The sequence below is a fragment of the Glossina fuscipes genome, unplaced genomic scaffold, assembly GCF_014805625.2.
Source record: "Glossina fuscipes isolate IAEA_lab_2018 unplaced genomic scaffold, Yale_Gfus_2 0, whole genome shotgun sequence".
NCBI classification, from domain to species: Eukaryota; Metazoa; Arthropoda; class Insecta; order Diptera; family Glossinidae; genus Glossina; species Glossina fuscipes.
In genome coordinates this window covers 10,251,212-10,267,618 of record NW_023998414.1, presented here as the reverse complement: position 1 = coordinate 10,267,618, position 16,407 = coordinate 10,251,212, and positions in this window count along the sequence as shown.

The window sequence follows — 16,407 nt, the reverse complement described above, 5'->3', positions numbered from 1 at the left end:
CATATCTCTGCTGTAAGTTCTTTTCTTTTAAATTTCTTTGATTTCTTATGATCGTTCGTTACTTTTACCAAAAAATTATTACTAAAATATTTTGCTATAATAAATTTTGCATATTTGTATTTTATGATTGTCGGATACGAACTTTCCAAATTTAATCAATTTTTAATGGAATTAATAAAATCTCCCAGCAAACATCTCAGTAAAAGTTTTATATCGCTTTCTTTGCTTTTCGATTTCTTTTTCTTATTCTCCTATCGATTTCATTAATTTTAACATTAGATTTTTATTTTGCAAGCGTCTGTCTTATTAAAATATTTCATGTTAGTCATCAAATGTTGTTTTATGAAATGAAATAAAGAAAAATGTTCGCCTACAATTAATTTACCGGAAATCATAGTCATAACCATTGTTTGTGATCGTAATTACGATTGTATGTGAAACTAAATTGAATTTTCTTTTGCCTCATAATTTTCTTCTTCTTCTTCGTCTTCTTTTTTTTTTTTTTTTTTTTTTTTTTTTTTGATATTTACACAATCGAGCTTTGTTTGCCTAAAGAGACTTTGATAGGGCTGGTAAGTTACGTAAAAAAAAATATAATAATAACAACAACAACAACAACTAATCTAAAGGTCTACTACTAGCCAAGCAAAGGAAGCAAAAAAAAAACTCCAAAATAATCTAAGAAGTCCATAGCTCCCTGTCTGTTGTCTCTTTTATTCTATATAGATAGCAAAGGGAGCAGGAAATGTAGACCTCCTTAATAAGCTTGGTATTCATAAACCAAAACAAGACAAATACAAGCATTATTGTGGGCTATGCCTAACCGTTGAATACCTTACACCATCGTAAAATAATTTTTCTATACAACAAGTAGTCGAAATAGACGTCGGATTCAAATGATTTTCAAGAGTGTTCGTTCTAGGGTCAAAACAGATCTATAAAACAAATTTCATTAATATATCTCGAAAATTGTGCCCTATAGGTGGAAGACAAGAATCACAAAATGTACCGATGAGGGGCAGATAAGTTTAAATCAATTCCGAAAGTAATTCTGTATATTTCTAAATCGATGGATTATAAAAAAATGATGCGACTATCCGAAGCACTTTTGTATGTTGTAACCATCCGTACAAACTTAATATACCCTTGTACCACAAATGGTGTAGGGTATAATAGAACATAAAAAGAAAAACTAAAAAAGGGATGAAATTCACAGCATTTGAAGAAATTTTTAGCTTGATAGCCTCACAATTATTTGATGATTTATTGTATAAATCGAGAGAAATCAAAGGTAATTTGTGATCCCCAGCGATGATCATAGTTTTCTCAAAACAAAAAAATTTCTTACTAAGACTTATGTAATAAATAATAAATCTTCTAGATATAATATTTTTTGATAATCGATTATAATATTCTAAGTAGATGATTATACGAGTACTTCGAGTCTCGAAACGTACTTATGTCGCCATTATATCGGTGCAATGAAATGTTATATCGCTCGAGATGCTTTCACATCTATAATCCTACAATAGAGGATAATGCTTGTTCTGTACGAGCCACATTTTCTTTTACTTTTTTGCATTATTATTATTATTATTTTTTTTTTTACATACGTTCGATGGTTTTATAATTACTTTTTGTTTCCTTCTACCCCACCCTTTGTTTACAATAGCGAATGAAACTAATTAAAATCTTATTCGTTACAGTCATCTGTTCAATTATTATTATTATTATTATTATTATATTTAGACTTTTTTTTCTTTTATTTTATACTTATTATGATTGCTTTTCAAGAAGAACTTCAAGAAACTTTTTCCACAAGAGACTTCCGTTTAGCTTTAGCTTTATATTCAAGTCGTTAATACCTGAAGAGAACAATCATGCGCGAAAATTAGAGCACCAGGTGTGCAAATGCCACAGTCAAAATACATATATATATATATATATATATAACCTTCGTTCATAATGTATGCATGTCTAAATCTGTTCTAATTGCTTATTTGCGACTGATGCGCGTAATGGTGAACATGGAGATGATCGTATATTCAAATGAATTTAGAAAATCGCAAATGGTTCTATATATCCCGACTTGTTGCAATGTATGAAATCGTGCATTATTATGACAATCTTTTATATATGCTGAAGGTGGAAATAGTACGAATACAACAATAATAAGTGCCGTTTATTAAAACAGCTCGACGTTACATACACGTGACATACATACGCATCGATATATACATATACATATTCAAAAGATAAATAGACTAAAAACTCCTTATGAAATGCACATATTTGATACAATTAATGGAGATAAAATCCTCAATCCTCAGTCCCCTTAACGTGTGCGTGTATGCTAGCGTAAAAGAACGTTTATCCTACTTACACATATGTAAAATCTATTTGACGTTTATCCTACTTACACATATGTAAAATATATTTGAATTGATGTCATATAATCACGAATAATCGCTTGGCCATTTTTCCCAGCAGAACCTAATAGCATATCGGCTAAAAGATACTAAGCGCATCGTTTCATAAAATAGTTAACTGGTGATCGCCATAATCGTATAAATTCAATGAAAGTCGGGACTTAATTTGACTGCAATCACTAGAAGCTAGCTAGCGTCGACCGTTTTACGAAACATGACTAAACGAAAAACATTAATAGGTGTACAAATAAATGCCTGCCGGTTTTTCATTTAATTCGACAATATATAAAATATACATACTTCTTACATAGTTTAATAATCGAAATATGTGTCATCATTATCTACGGTCTCTTGCCATATACCGTGTGTAGCTTATGGATGCCATCGTCGTAGAAACTTGAGGGTCATCGTCCCATTTTCATACATCTTTCAATTTGGTTAATTGCTGACTTGCTAACTATGATTACATCGGCCTGAATAAGAGGTAAACGAACGTCTGGCGAATGTCTGGCGAAAACCGCGGGATGCGGTAAAATTTCCCAGTCTACATTGAGACAATTATTTCCGGGATTGCAATTTCATTTGAAGCCAACTTAAGCGTTCCTTCGTTCGTAACTTTGGCTGCAATTCCATAAATGACATTCATCTCTTTAAACTTTCATATACACTAAACAGACAGCTTGTAATGGACTGAAACTTACAACATTCAAGCACTAATATCCATAGTTATACATAGCTGAAATTTCGGTAACGGGTAAAATACGTTTCATAAGACAAACAATTTTAACAGCAAGAATTTATATGTACACCTAATAATGAAATTTACGTTGATAAATATATCAACGCCGCTCTTATCACACTTGATTTACTTAATCTGCTATATTTACCTCATAAATTGTTAATTAAGAAAAGAAGATGTCAAATTTTAAAGTCTCACTTTTGTCACTTGGACTTGCTTGAAAAATTTTTATTTAATGTAATTAACTGTGAAATGCTGCCTTTCTATTTTCTGAATGTAGAAGTGTAGAAAATTAAAATCATCTATCGTATATTAAATAATGTTTTCTCGATTCTTTTGTAATATACGATAAATGGATTTTACCTTGTTAACTATATTTTATATACAGACGTAAGTTTTTAAGTGTAAAATAGATAAATTGGGATCATTATATAAATTTTTATTTTTCAAAAGCTCCCTCTAAACTAAGTTACATCATATAATATGGCCTTTAGCTTCGTAGCTACATTTATGGGCCAACCATGGGCCAGTTGCTGATACGACGCTTCTATGCGAGCAATTATGTGCCCAACTGTGTAAAGTATTGGTATATTACTGATTGGAGTAGGTGACGATTCGCCAAATAATCTTTCGTTTACTTCCTACAACTTTGAGAATCGCAAGTCTTGAGATGGAAACCTGAGAGCTATGTGCATAGATAAAATTTGGACACTTTTTTTATTCTCTCGCCTTTATGTCCGCAATTCTTAAAAGATGAAAAATGGAAAATGTGCTCACCCGCACGGATATGATCATCTCCATGCCTCGTTTTGCCATCAACGTCTTACACGAATGAGTTGATGATATTAAATCCGAATGGTTGATCATATTAAATCAATTAAAAAATCAAAGGATTTGTATTCATATTGTTGCGCCAATATACTCGGTCCTTACCAAAAATCGTCGCACTAAAGTACACGTAATACATCCGCGAGTAGTTCCGAAGACAAAGTAAGAACAAAATTTTTTCGCAAAATTTGACCTTGTTTTTATCGACATGCTTGTTTGCTTTAAAAGCGCTACAAGGTCTCCAGCAAGTCTTTAAGATTTTTGAGCGCAATGACCTTAAGACTTAATCTAAATTTAAATCAACTTTTCCTGAAGCACCCTTCTATGATTAACAAATAAACAATAGTCGCTGTGGCCCAGATTTGGAACTGTAATCTGGGCTTTAATCGATGAAATTCTACCATTGTAAAAGCCGATTTGTGACATAAGGTATTATCGTGCTATTATCTCTATTTGAGGCCATTCTTTGCTTTGCAACCCTTACTATTGGTTGTTTCTCGCTGTCCAAGCTAAACGATAAATAGATTAGCATACGCCTCCCAAAGTATGGAGATCATAATCTTGACAGCCGACCAATTATGATCTTTTTTAATCTGTGGACTCGATAATCTAATCGTTTGTCAAAATAGCGAAACAAGAAAATCGCGCAATAATAAACATATTCTGCAAAAAGAAGTAAGAAGAAAAGATAGTAGAAGATAGTAAGAAAATAAACTCGATTTTCACTGCTCAAATTTATTCATTACTCTCGGGTATACGAACTTTATTCAGGCATACCAACTGTGTGCATTATAAATGGGTATTGAAAGGCTTACCAGCAATTTTCTCATTAATCCCCGGAAGTAGTTTGACTGCAATTTTGACAAGCGTCATTTGAACTTTTGAACTTTTTAAAAATAATGCTAAATCTGTGTGCCAGGTCCGGGACTTATTGATCGATGTGTAACCTAGTCTAAATTTTTGAACATAAAGAGTGTCGATAGATAGTCTTAGTGGGTAGCGGTCTTCTCACTTTTTAGTCTTAGACTTTATTTCTTCTAACCAAAGGTAGAAAGTTGAGTGAGTAGATCATGAGAAATTTTGAACGGCTTACCGCATAGCACGGTTCATTCACCAGTGCAATAGGCTTAATTTATACAACGCAATAGACATACGCAAATTACGAGTAATGTGGGATTGCAGCTGTGGTAAGAGCTTGATCGCACACACTTCTCAAGCTAGTACCCTGTCCCTGTTTCTATCTTGTAGTTAACACGTTCGCTTTATACTATTGTAGAAAAATGAAAAGCAATTGAAAGTATTTAAGGGCAGCATATATCTATCGCTTTCACTCTGCCCATATATTAAAGTTTTCCGGTTAATTGCCTGCTTTTACTGTAGCGCATCTATTCGTTATTTTCATTTGAGTTGCATAAATCTTTCGCTTCGAGTACAGGCGTTGGACGACAAGAATAGCCGTTTTAAATTCTGGTTAAGTTGATCCGAAGATTGTCTGTCCATCCGTCCGGCTTGGTTTCTTGTTTTTAACCCTGGCCCAAGAACGGACGCTATAGCAAATGGTTTGGGTCGGATCATCTTTTCGATCACGTCACATCTAATACCTTATTTTGAGAAGTCGTTGCATGAATAAAATGTAGGGTACGATGAACGTTCGACCGTGGCCAACCATAGTGTTTTTACTTGTCTGTTACGCATATGTGAATTTAGTTTAATGAAAACTGAACAGATAAGCTTAAGCACGGGAGACGAACTGTGATATCCGCATTTCAAAGTAACATTCAATAATAAATTTATAAAAAGAAAAACAAAAATAAAATTTAAAAAAAAAAATTATCTTTGATAATGACCGAATCTTTTATACCCATCTTCATGGTTCTTAAAAAGGTAAAACAACTCAATTTTTATATTCTACAATATTGGGTGGGCGCGGTTGATTTTTTTTCTATTTTCTATCTATCTAATAAAAGTGGAAATTCATATGTAGTAACTGTTAGACTTTATGAGTAACAAGCAAAAAGCACGAAAAGTAAAGGTGCCCACAGTTTTTCTTATATAGACATGTGGGTGTTGTAGGCGTGTTCTTTGAAAAGTTTAGTTTATTTTCAAATTGTTTCAAATTGCTAGTTTGTGAGCGAAGTATTAATTTTTGCCATCGGGAGAATGTATACCACACCCCTACACAGCTGCGCAAACGGATCGATGGACAGACGAATGAAAGGACATGCTTCGGTGCATTTTGAATTTGAAACTAACCAAGAAATCATATACTTGACAAACAAATCAAATTTTTATATACTATAATATTGGATAGCCGTGGTCAATTGTTTACCCCCTTTGCCCAGATGCGATAGCATCGCCCATAGAAAATGCTTTCAAATTTTGGTATTGTTATCTGCTATAGTTTATGAGTACTGAGCACAAAAAAAAAAAACGATATTTTATTCCCTTTGAAAGACAGAGGTGTTTTCAGTGCACGAGATGTTGCGGGCGTGTCCTTTGAAGGATTTGCAATATCAACCTGCATGCAAGAATTTTAAATGTTTCTAACAAAATCAATTTATGCGATCAAGAGAATCGTTACAACAGACTTTACAAAGACGGATAGACGGACATGCTTAAATCGATTGAGAATTTAATGCTGATCAAGAATACGTATATGTATATACTTTGTTGAATCTCTAAACCTTCCTTCTGGGCGTCGCAAACGTTTTGCCAAAATGATTATATCCCCCATCCTTCGCTGATGTGTATAATCAATTTTTCTGTGGATAGATTTGCATGCTAAATACAATAAAAATTGCTTTAAATTGCATAATGTTTGCAATGAATATCGGTTAAGCTATTGCTTCGCAAGCGTAGAGGAAGAGAAAGAAGAGGAGGGAAATACAAAACCACGTGAAACTCTGAGCTCGTGTACAACGTCGCTAATATTATTTAAACGTTACGAGAAATTTTATAGATACAGATTATTTTCAATAAATGCTACCACAACAAAAACAACAATAACAACAATAACAACAACAACAACAACAACAACAACAACAACAACAACAACAACAACGACAAATAACAACAGCAATGACAATACATATGATTTAACATTGAGGTGTGGAGGTCTAACAAGATAATTACAAGAGAGTTGTTTATTGCAAAAACTAAAACACGCTCGCATTTAAGCATTTGTTTACAATCGCTGCGGTAAGCTTACGTAGAGATATGTGCAAAATTTAGAAGGAATTTCTACTTAATAGAAATGAAACACATTGCGAGAGGGGATAAATATTATTCAAAAAAAAAAAGACGAAAAAGACGAAACAAACAAGTTGTAATACGAATGCATCTGCACATATTATTTGCATTATTACATAAACGTAGGCAACAAGTAGGAAAACTTATGTTCACCTTGAAATAAATCTTGGATAATCATCACAATATATGTACATATATAAATGAAAAAATTATTCGATTGATGATTAAGTGAATCCGAATCATTTGTTCATTTTCAAATGATATTTCCATTTAGATCTAGGATACCTGAGAATACGAATCGTCTTTAGTTCAGGCGATTCTCAATAAGGCATCAGTCGTAATCAGTCAGTAATATTAAGGCAGTAATATCAGAACAGCATAGAGGGAACTCCATGCCGATATGTCGGCTAGCTATGGTGGACTGCAAGTTTAAGCAATTTTTAGGTTTTCTTAACAAGTGGTAGTAGTGCTTACCCGTAATGAAAATTGACGAGACGAAAGTGAAAGTATAATGGGGCAATGCTTCGTTGCATACTATAATAAAGAACTGAGCAGCTGCTTTTTAAATCTGGTCGCACCCGAAGCGCATCCAAGGTGGTCGGTCGTTCAAAAAATGCTGTTACAAAAGAAAGTTTTAACAAGAATAGTTGATGTACGCGGCCGTGGACTCGTTATATTCTACATCACTCCTGGTACAGTGTTTGTTAAGCTTGTGCAGATACGTACATGACTTTCGGAAAAGCTTAAGTTAGACGCGACATTTATTAACCCGATCGCTGCCTCTGTTGAGTTTGTCTACCCATCGACCCGTCTGATTTACGAAATATTTTAATGAAATTCGCTACACCGACATGCTTTGATTCAAAAGTTGAACCCTATTGAAGATAATTTCGATCGGTTCACTACTCCTCAGATAAAGTCCTATTTTTGTAAGTCGTTATATGGAAAGCAATTGAAATTTTCAATATTTTTTGACAAAACTCGCTATGTAATAATATTTCGACTTAGTAAATTGATATGAAAATTTCTATTCGGCTGAGTCATTTGTCATTTGCACTGCTTTTCATATCATTGTCTCTATGAAAATTGAATTTTTATATAATAAAATTATCTTACTTTCATGATATTTCATGATGAAAATTAGTTCGCAATATTAAGTTGATGTAGAAATCAAACTTCTTAGGTCTATTTTTTATAGGATCCCGCATTAGTCGTGTTGATGAAAACCAATCCCTTATATGAAGAGACAATCGAATTTCTAATAGTGAAAATTCAAAGCATTTTTAAGGAGTAAATTATGTTTGGTAAATTTTGATCAAGTCGACGTTGACGTTTTGGGCATCCTACAATATTCGGGCTTTGATGAGAAGTGTATGCCTTCGCATGAAAATCATATATAATTTTTAATGTATTATTAATTATATGAATAAATGGCTGTAATTGATATAGTGGTGTATCGGTATCCAATGGTTGGGCCTGTTCGACTATGACATTCTTATATGTTTCTACTTATTACTTATAATAATTTTATATTTTTAATGTCTTATTATTTAGTTTTACTTATTGTTTTCATTGTTACAAACAATATGATAAAATAATTATACTTTCATTCCGCAATGGTGGCTACAAAGGCTTATATTATATATATATATATGTATGGCAATGTTTTAGAATGCGAATGACTCAGTATGTTATATTTGTAGTAGTAGTAGTAGTAGTAGTAGTAATAGTAGTAGCAGCAGTTAGCGGATTAAAAACACTTGCACACGTATAAAGCCATAATGGGTGGTTGCAGATCACAGATTAAACAACCAGATTGCAATTTATAGCAATACAATAATATATGCAGAGATAATATTGTCGCCAAACATATTGTTGTATAATTGCAACACTTATACAATGTTTTGTTTTTTTTTTTTTTTTCGTTAACAGAGAGATTATGAGTAGTAGATATGCTACAGGTTTTATTAACATTGTAACAATGTCAAGGTCAGTTATTTAAATATTTCATCCATATATATATATATATATATATATATATTTGTATATTTACTTTTTGTTTTGTTTTTTGTTACTTTACTCAATTCATTGACTTTATTGTACTCGATAATTATTTATGTATGCATTTACTCGTTCTTGTTTTTTTTTATTTTTATTTTTTTTTTTTTTTTTTATTTTATTTCATTTTATTCATTGATTACTTTCGATTTCATTGAAAAAATTTTTACCGACTTTTATGAAAGTTTCATTAAAGACATAATTATTTATTAAAATGCTTTTATATGTAATTTTCTATTATCTTTGGAATGTTCGGATATTTATCGGTTAAAATAATATTAAATTATATTTTCACGAAAACACGAATAACGACAAACCTTATTGCAATAGCAAGTATTACTTGTTTCATACTTATATGTTATAAATGAAATTAATTTATGAATAAATTGTTTTTTTTTGCTCTATGGAAATTTTTAGTTGATTTGTAGGTTTTCGTATGAGTACATTAGAGAATATTAAGTAAATACTTTGCATATATACAAGCGGGCAATATAATATATATATATATATATACAGAGTCTAAGAAGTCTATACAAAGGCGAGAAGAGTAATTTCGAAAAAAAATTCAAGAAAGTAAAATACGTTTCCTTAGACAGTTAATCCCTTGCATTTTTATTGCAAGAAACTGCAGGCAACTTAGAAGCATTGTTTCTTTAGCAGAAAAAGAACTGAAGACGAATCAAGGATTTTAAAAAATTATGATATAGTCCTGTAGGAAATACTATGCAAAAGAGTGGTATAAAGTCTAATGTATTAATAGCGTATTCTAGGGTAAAATGTTGCGACTTAATAAACTGAAGTACAATGTAAGATATTCGTAACGTAGCTATTGACATATATGTCATCTAATTACATACAATATGTGATGTATCGAGTGCAAGAAAACACATGGCACTCAGGCACTAATTCAGTGGTTTTTATTTTCATCATATTCTCGGCTTGTGTATGAAGGCGTTGCCAAATAACCCTACTTGAAATAATATAATAATCGAAAAGATGAAGAAAGTGATAAGAAGCTAACATCAGCTCTTCTACCCCCTGTATGCGTTGGCTGCGTTGACACACTGCTCCCCAAACTTTACACCCGTAGTTTTCTCCCAGCTTTAGTTTTTATACGGTTTTACTTTGTCGACTCGTGAAGATATTTTGGAAGAATCCTCTCCGACCACGAATGCTTGCAGTCTTTAAACGATCTACGAATATGTTAATCAGCTTGCCGTCAATGCTAATTTTAAAAAACTCTTCCTTTCGTTTGCAAAGGAAGAAATAGTTGTTCATACGGTATCTGAAGCGAACGTCGTACCGTATCATTTTAATTGCGTTGGCATCAGCAATATGTTGTCGTCATTTTATTGTCCACTTGCTTACATTTGTACTTATTATATAAGAAAATTAAAACGTTATTTAATGGATTGTCAAACCTATGTGTTGGCAGTGCTGCCATAGCTATATTAAGGAACTGCATTGAAGTATCTAGTGGAGTATTAAGGAGGACGCGTGTGTGCGAGTAGTGTGTTGATGTAGAGCAACGTGTTAGAAAAATGGGAACAAGTAAAATACGAAAGTCAGACATAACCGAACATTAGATACCCTACACCGCTTCGCCTGGTACGATTAATCTCTCCTTTTGGTAATAATCCATCAAAACTTAGCGCAGCATTCTCATGCCAAGACACACCATTCACATATTGGAAGATGCCCTAAACACCACATGACAACTTTAACAAACTTCTTTTATCCTTTAAAAATTTTATATTCAGTTTCTATCATAAAAAACTAAAAATTCGACTTTCCCTTCATATAAGGACTTGCTCTCCATGATAACATGTATATATGTTACGGTCTAAAAACTAGACCTATGCGATCCAAATTCGCTACTGAAAATGTTTTATTAAATTGCTGCTATGGATTAGTTTCTACAGACCATTTATGAGAAATTTTATATGGAGTGGGATGCAAGAAATAGACCTACATGGTTCAAATTTTGTCCACTTACTTTCTATGTCAAATAAATACATTTTCATCATAAAACATTAACAGGTAGGTCTTTTTGATATATGATCATGACATGTGATGGTAACCAAAAGATAGATCTGTGGGGTCGACTAGTGCAGTTAGCTTTGGCTTGAATTAAATTTATTTATAAATAGTTAAAAAATCGATGACGCCTTCTCCGACGGGTACGAGAAGAAATTTATTGTGCTCTCGCACACAGATATAGTATAATCGCAAGATTTCAACGATAAGCCGGTTAGATCAGCTTTGTAGATATACGAACGCATTTGGAATTATCTCGCATATGGAAGTTCTTTTTCATATCTATAATCAATCACTGATAACTAACAGTAAGTATAGTATGGTCTTTATGTGAAAATTTTCTGTTTTTTAATTTTCCGAAAATTAAATAAAAATGTAAATAAATAAATAAACTACAATTAAATGCAAACTTTAACATCATCGGCTATAAAATATTTTGCCATATCTCTATGTATATACCGTATGGAAATACGTTCGAGTACAGTTGAATTCAATTAAAGCCAATAAAATAGGCAAAGTGAAGAAATCAAAAACGTTATTCGATTACACTTTACGCAAATGTTATAAGAATGGCTTGGCTTGCATATGATAAAAAAGAAAAAAAAAAAGAAAAAAAAAAAAAAAAGATTTTCTACTTGAATGCAAAAAGAGGAAAAAATTTTTAAAATTAAATGATTGGAGGGCAATAAACTTAGGCGACGTGCTGACGTGTAAATCAACGCACATACATACAAAAAAAAAAAAAAAAGAGAACAATATTTCAATTAATAAAAATTTGTAAGACATGATTTGACTAAAAACAAAAATTTCTTCTTATTTTTTTTTCTTTCTTTTTCATTTTACTTTTAGTATTGATATGCATTTTCAAAGCAACAGCACCACCTATTCGGCCTTTTTACAAGACTACAAGTGATCGTTGTTCTTTCGGGATTTATTACTCTCGCTCTCTCTCTCTCTCTTTCTCTCTCTTTCTCTCTCTCTCTCTCTCTCTATGTACACCGTTATTTAATAATTATTCAAAATATATTTACATATTACGTAACGTCGAATAACAAAAAAAAAGTAAATAAATAAATAAATAAATAAAAAGAAGAAGAAAAGCAGCAAAAAATTCACTGCCATTGTTGGAAAATTAATTGATTAACTAAGACGCCATCATGTATAAGCTGCTGGCAGGTTTAAAATCCTATCTTAAATGGCAGGATATACAAACGGATAGTACAATATTTCGTTTGCATAATTCATTTACAACGGTTTTATTATTAACGTGCAGCTTAATCATTACGGCCACTCAATATGTAGGTCATCCCATTAGTTGTATTGTGAATGGTATACCGACACATGTGGTGAACACATTCTGCTGGATTCATAGCACGTTTACGATGCCTGATGCTTTCCGTAGACAGGTAAGTTTCATGTTCATTGTAAACCATACACCAACCGTCATTTATTCGCTATTAATTTTCGTATAGCGTTTAATATAAATCTATTTATTTATTTATTTTTTTTTTTTTGCTTTTTTGCCTTTTTTTTTATCTCAATTTAGAGAGCACCACGAACGTAGCTTTAAGAAAACATATTTTTCATTTAAATAGTAGCTTTGAAAGTCTACGCAGTCGTTTTACATATGTTGCATAGGTTTTTTGTTAAGCAACGTGGAATGTTTTCAGGCATGGGAACAGGTGAAACTTTTTTATTTAAAGCATAAATCACGAGTCGACTGCATAGGTTATAAAGGTATGCAAGGCTAGAACTTTACTTGTTTTATAAGCAATAAAATCGACTAATTTCGGTAAAAGTGAATGAAAGAATACATGATGACCAAGGAATGTAGGGTAATGTGCAGAACAACAATTGTTCGCTCGGATCGGATCCACTTTTATTCACAATTAATTTGTCTACACTATTTGATTGTACTCCCCGCTCGCTATATTGACTGTAGATCGCAAAGTAAATATTGAAACTCGCCGAAGAGTTGCGGGGAACGGCGCTTCAACGAGTTTTGTGGAGGCTGTGATTGCTCCCCAAGGATGTGTTAAATAATCTTCGCCGCCCTTCAGAAAGTAGGATGTATTAACTGCATGTTTTCATTCCAGTGCTGCAGGATAGGCTCCCTTGCTCGCTCTGGGGCGTGATTCGGATTGAGCCTTTACGGCAAATAACTACATGAGCAGCCCCGTTACACACCCGTAAATTTCATATATCGCATATTATGTTTTTACTAAATTTGGCAGCACTTTGTCGTTGTCGATTTTTTGGCGTAATGATAGGCGATCACTTTTCTTTTGTCTAAAATTCAAACTTTTTGCACATTTACCTCGTTTGCAAGTGTGCCTCTATGCTAGATGTGTATGTGGATGTTTTGTTTCCTATTCTCGTTTTTTTTTTTTATTTTTTATCTCTTTATAAAACTTTATTTTATTTTTGTTTTTGTTTCCTTTTTTTTTATTTTATAAATCTTACAAAAGTTGAAACGAAACGTTTAGCATAAGGTTTATTTTTAAAAGTCTATTATTAACCAATTCCGCTATTATTGCATATCTGTATAATAAATAAGTAAATAATTTGTAAAGGTTGTCAGCAAGTTAAAAAAAAAAGAAGAAAATTGTTATTTTTATTAAGCAATACTTTAGGGCCAAGCTAAAGATAGCTCTAAAATGGTGAGGCTTTAATATAAAACTAAGTAAGGGCAAGACCGATCGCAGATACCCTACTATATTTCGCTTAATTAATAATACACCAAAAATTACACATTAGTATTATAAGGGGGATGGTCGAACACGTGGTCCGATCTGGATCATTTTCTGTAGCATTCATCCATGGGTCAAATCACGGCCTTTCAACAAATTTGATCAAATGGTCTCGAAAATTACGACCTGTAGTTTGAATGTTAGAACACGTGGACAGACCACAGGCGGAGAGAATGTGAATGGATTAATATAATAGAAAGTGGATCAATCTCAAGTCGGCGCAAATTATTATATAATATACCGTTTACCATAAGTGGTATGAAAAGAGAAAAAATTGCATCGTCGTACCTTGGCTTAAAATTCAATTTTAAAGGTGGGGCAGCAAGTCCATTTCCTGTTATTACGAGATATGTATAGGTTTGCATTTTAATAAATTTTAGAAATATTGGTGGTAAGCGATAATAGACTTATCTTTTATATTTTATGCAGTTTAGACTAATGTAAGTTTATTATCCAATAGGGTCTGTAACGCTATCTAAAGAAAACAAAATTAATTTTTTTCATACCTAAAAAGACAGTCAAAATTAATGAATTATTTTAATTGCTAATTGTTGAAGGATAATAGTTCAGTTGTATGAGACATTTTACACCCTATGCTACACTTGTGTTACAAGCTATGCTACACTTGTGTTTGTGCGGATGTACGCGACATTTAAAAGAAGTTAAGTTTCATTTTATCGATCCACATAGAATGACTTTCTGAATCTGTATTCGACCTTTTCTGTCCATCTGTTTTTCTTGTACCTACAAGGCGCAATTTTCGAGATATTTTGATAAAATTTGGTAGGCCGACGTTTTTTTACCCCTAGGACGAAATTGAAAATTGTTTCGATCGGACTACATTTGCGACCACTTCCATATAACGTCTCATTTGGAAAAGTCGTTATATGAATACGAGTGGAGAGGTGTAAGGTATTTAATGGTAGACCATGGCCTACTACTTTTTTTTATTTAAAAATGATTGTATCGATCGAATATCGTGATCCTTAGCGTTACATTTCTTCTTTGGCTCTTGCTTCATGCTACATAAAATTTTATTCGATGGTCTAATAAATAAAGAAATTTGAACGGTTCCAAAATCTCTTTTAGGTGAAGTATGTAATCATATTATTCTTCAATTCTTTGCAATTAAATCTATGAAAGCTTACGCTGACAAATTTTAGCACAATTTTTTTGCGCACATAGAGCTATACGACGTCAATGCTGTTCAAAATGACTATGAAGTGAAATATTATGCTTTTTCTTTTATGTCTTGATTAATTTACTTTCTTACGTTTATAAGTATTTCGGTGATTGGTTTTTTTTTTTTTTTTTTTTTTTTTTTTTTTTTTTTTTTTAATTTTCCTTCGCCCAAAGTGTTGTTTTGTTTTTGGGAACGAATCCTTTTATTATCAAATTACCAAAACATTTACTATGTATAGTAAGCCGAACTTGTTTTCGAAGAATTTTTGGTAACTTAATGCCCAAATGATTGCTTTTTCTTTCAAGTTATTTAAAACTTCTTTACTTTTCTTTAAAAAAAAAAAAAAAAAAAAAAAAAAAAAAACTTTTTATTTTACCCCAATGAAGTTATATAAACTTTGCTATGACAATAGTATATACCAAGGCCTTATAATATCTTTGCTTGCTTGGTTAAAGACATTCCTACCTGCCTACCTATCTGCTTGCTTGTAAGACTGGCTAGAGAGTATTCTTTTTACTTCGTAAGGGGTATATTTAAAAATGTTGAGGATTAAACTGACTCCTGTTAGCCGTTATCGATAGCATCACAATTATTCGGACTGTAAGTCCAATGATGTTAATTCATATAAACCGTTATAAGCTCATGAAATCATTGCAATGAATTTGGCAGAATGTGTATGTAGACCAAACATATTCACCGTCTGTATCGGTCGCGTTCGTCTTGCGTAATTGCCTGCACCCTTTCCCTTATGTGTATTTATTACATTGAAAATGATACTTTGTTGTAGTATGTCTTACAGGAGTAGAGAGAGAGAGAGGTTAGAAAAATGTCACATATGTTAAAGTGTGCAGACATAAGTAACACTCCGAAGGACGTTTTATTAAACTTATCCATTTAGATTCATTTTCGGAATCGGTCTAAAGTTGCCTGTCCGTCTGAACTCTGCCAATATATTTTTTTATTCAGCCTACAGGTCGCAATTTTCAAGACACCTTAATGAAATTTGGTACATTGATGTGCTTTCGCCTAAGGACGAACGCTATTGAAAATGATTTGGATCGGTGCAATTTTTCGACCGCTCACCATATAACGCCCTACTTTTGAAAGTCGTTATATGGACAAAAAAAAAAAAAA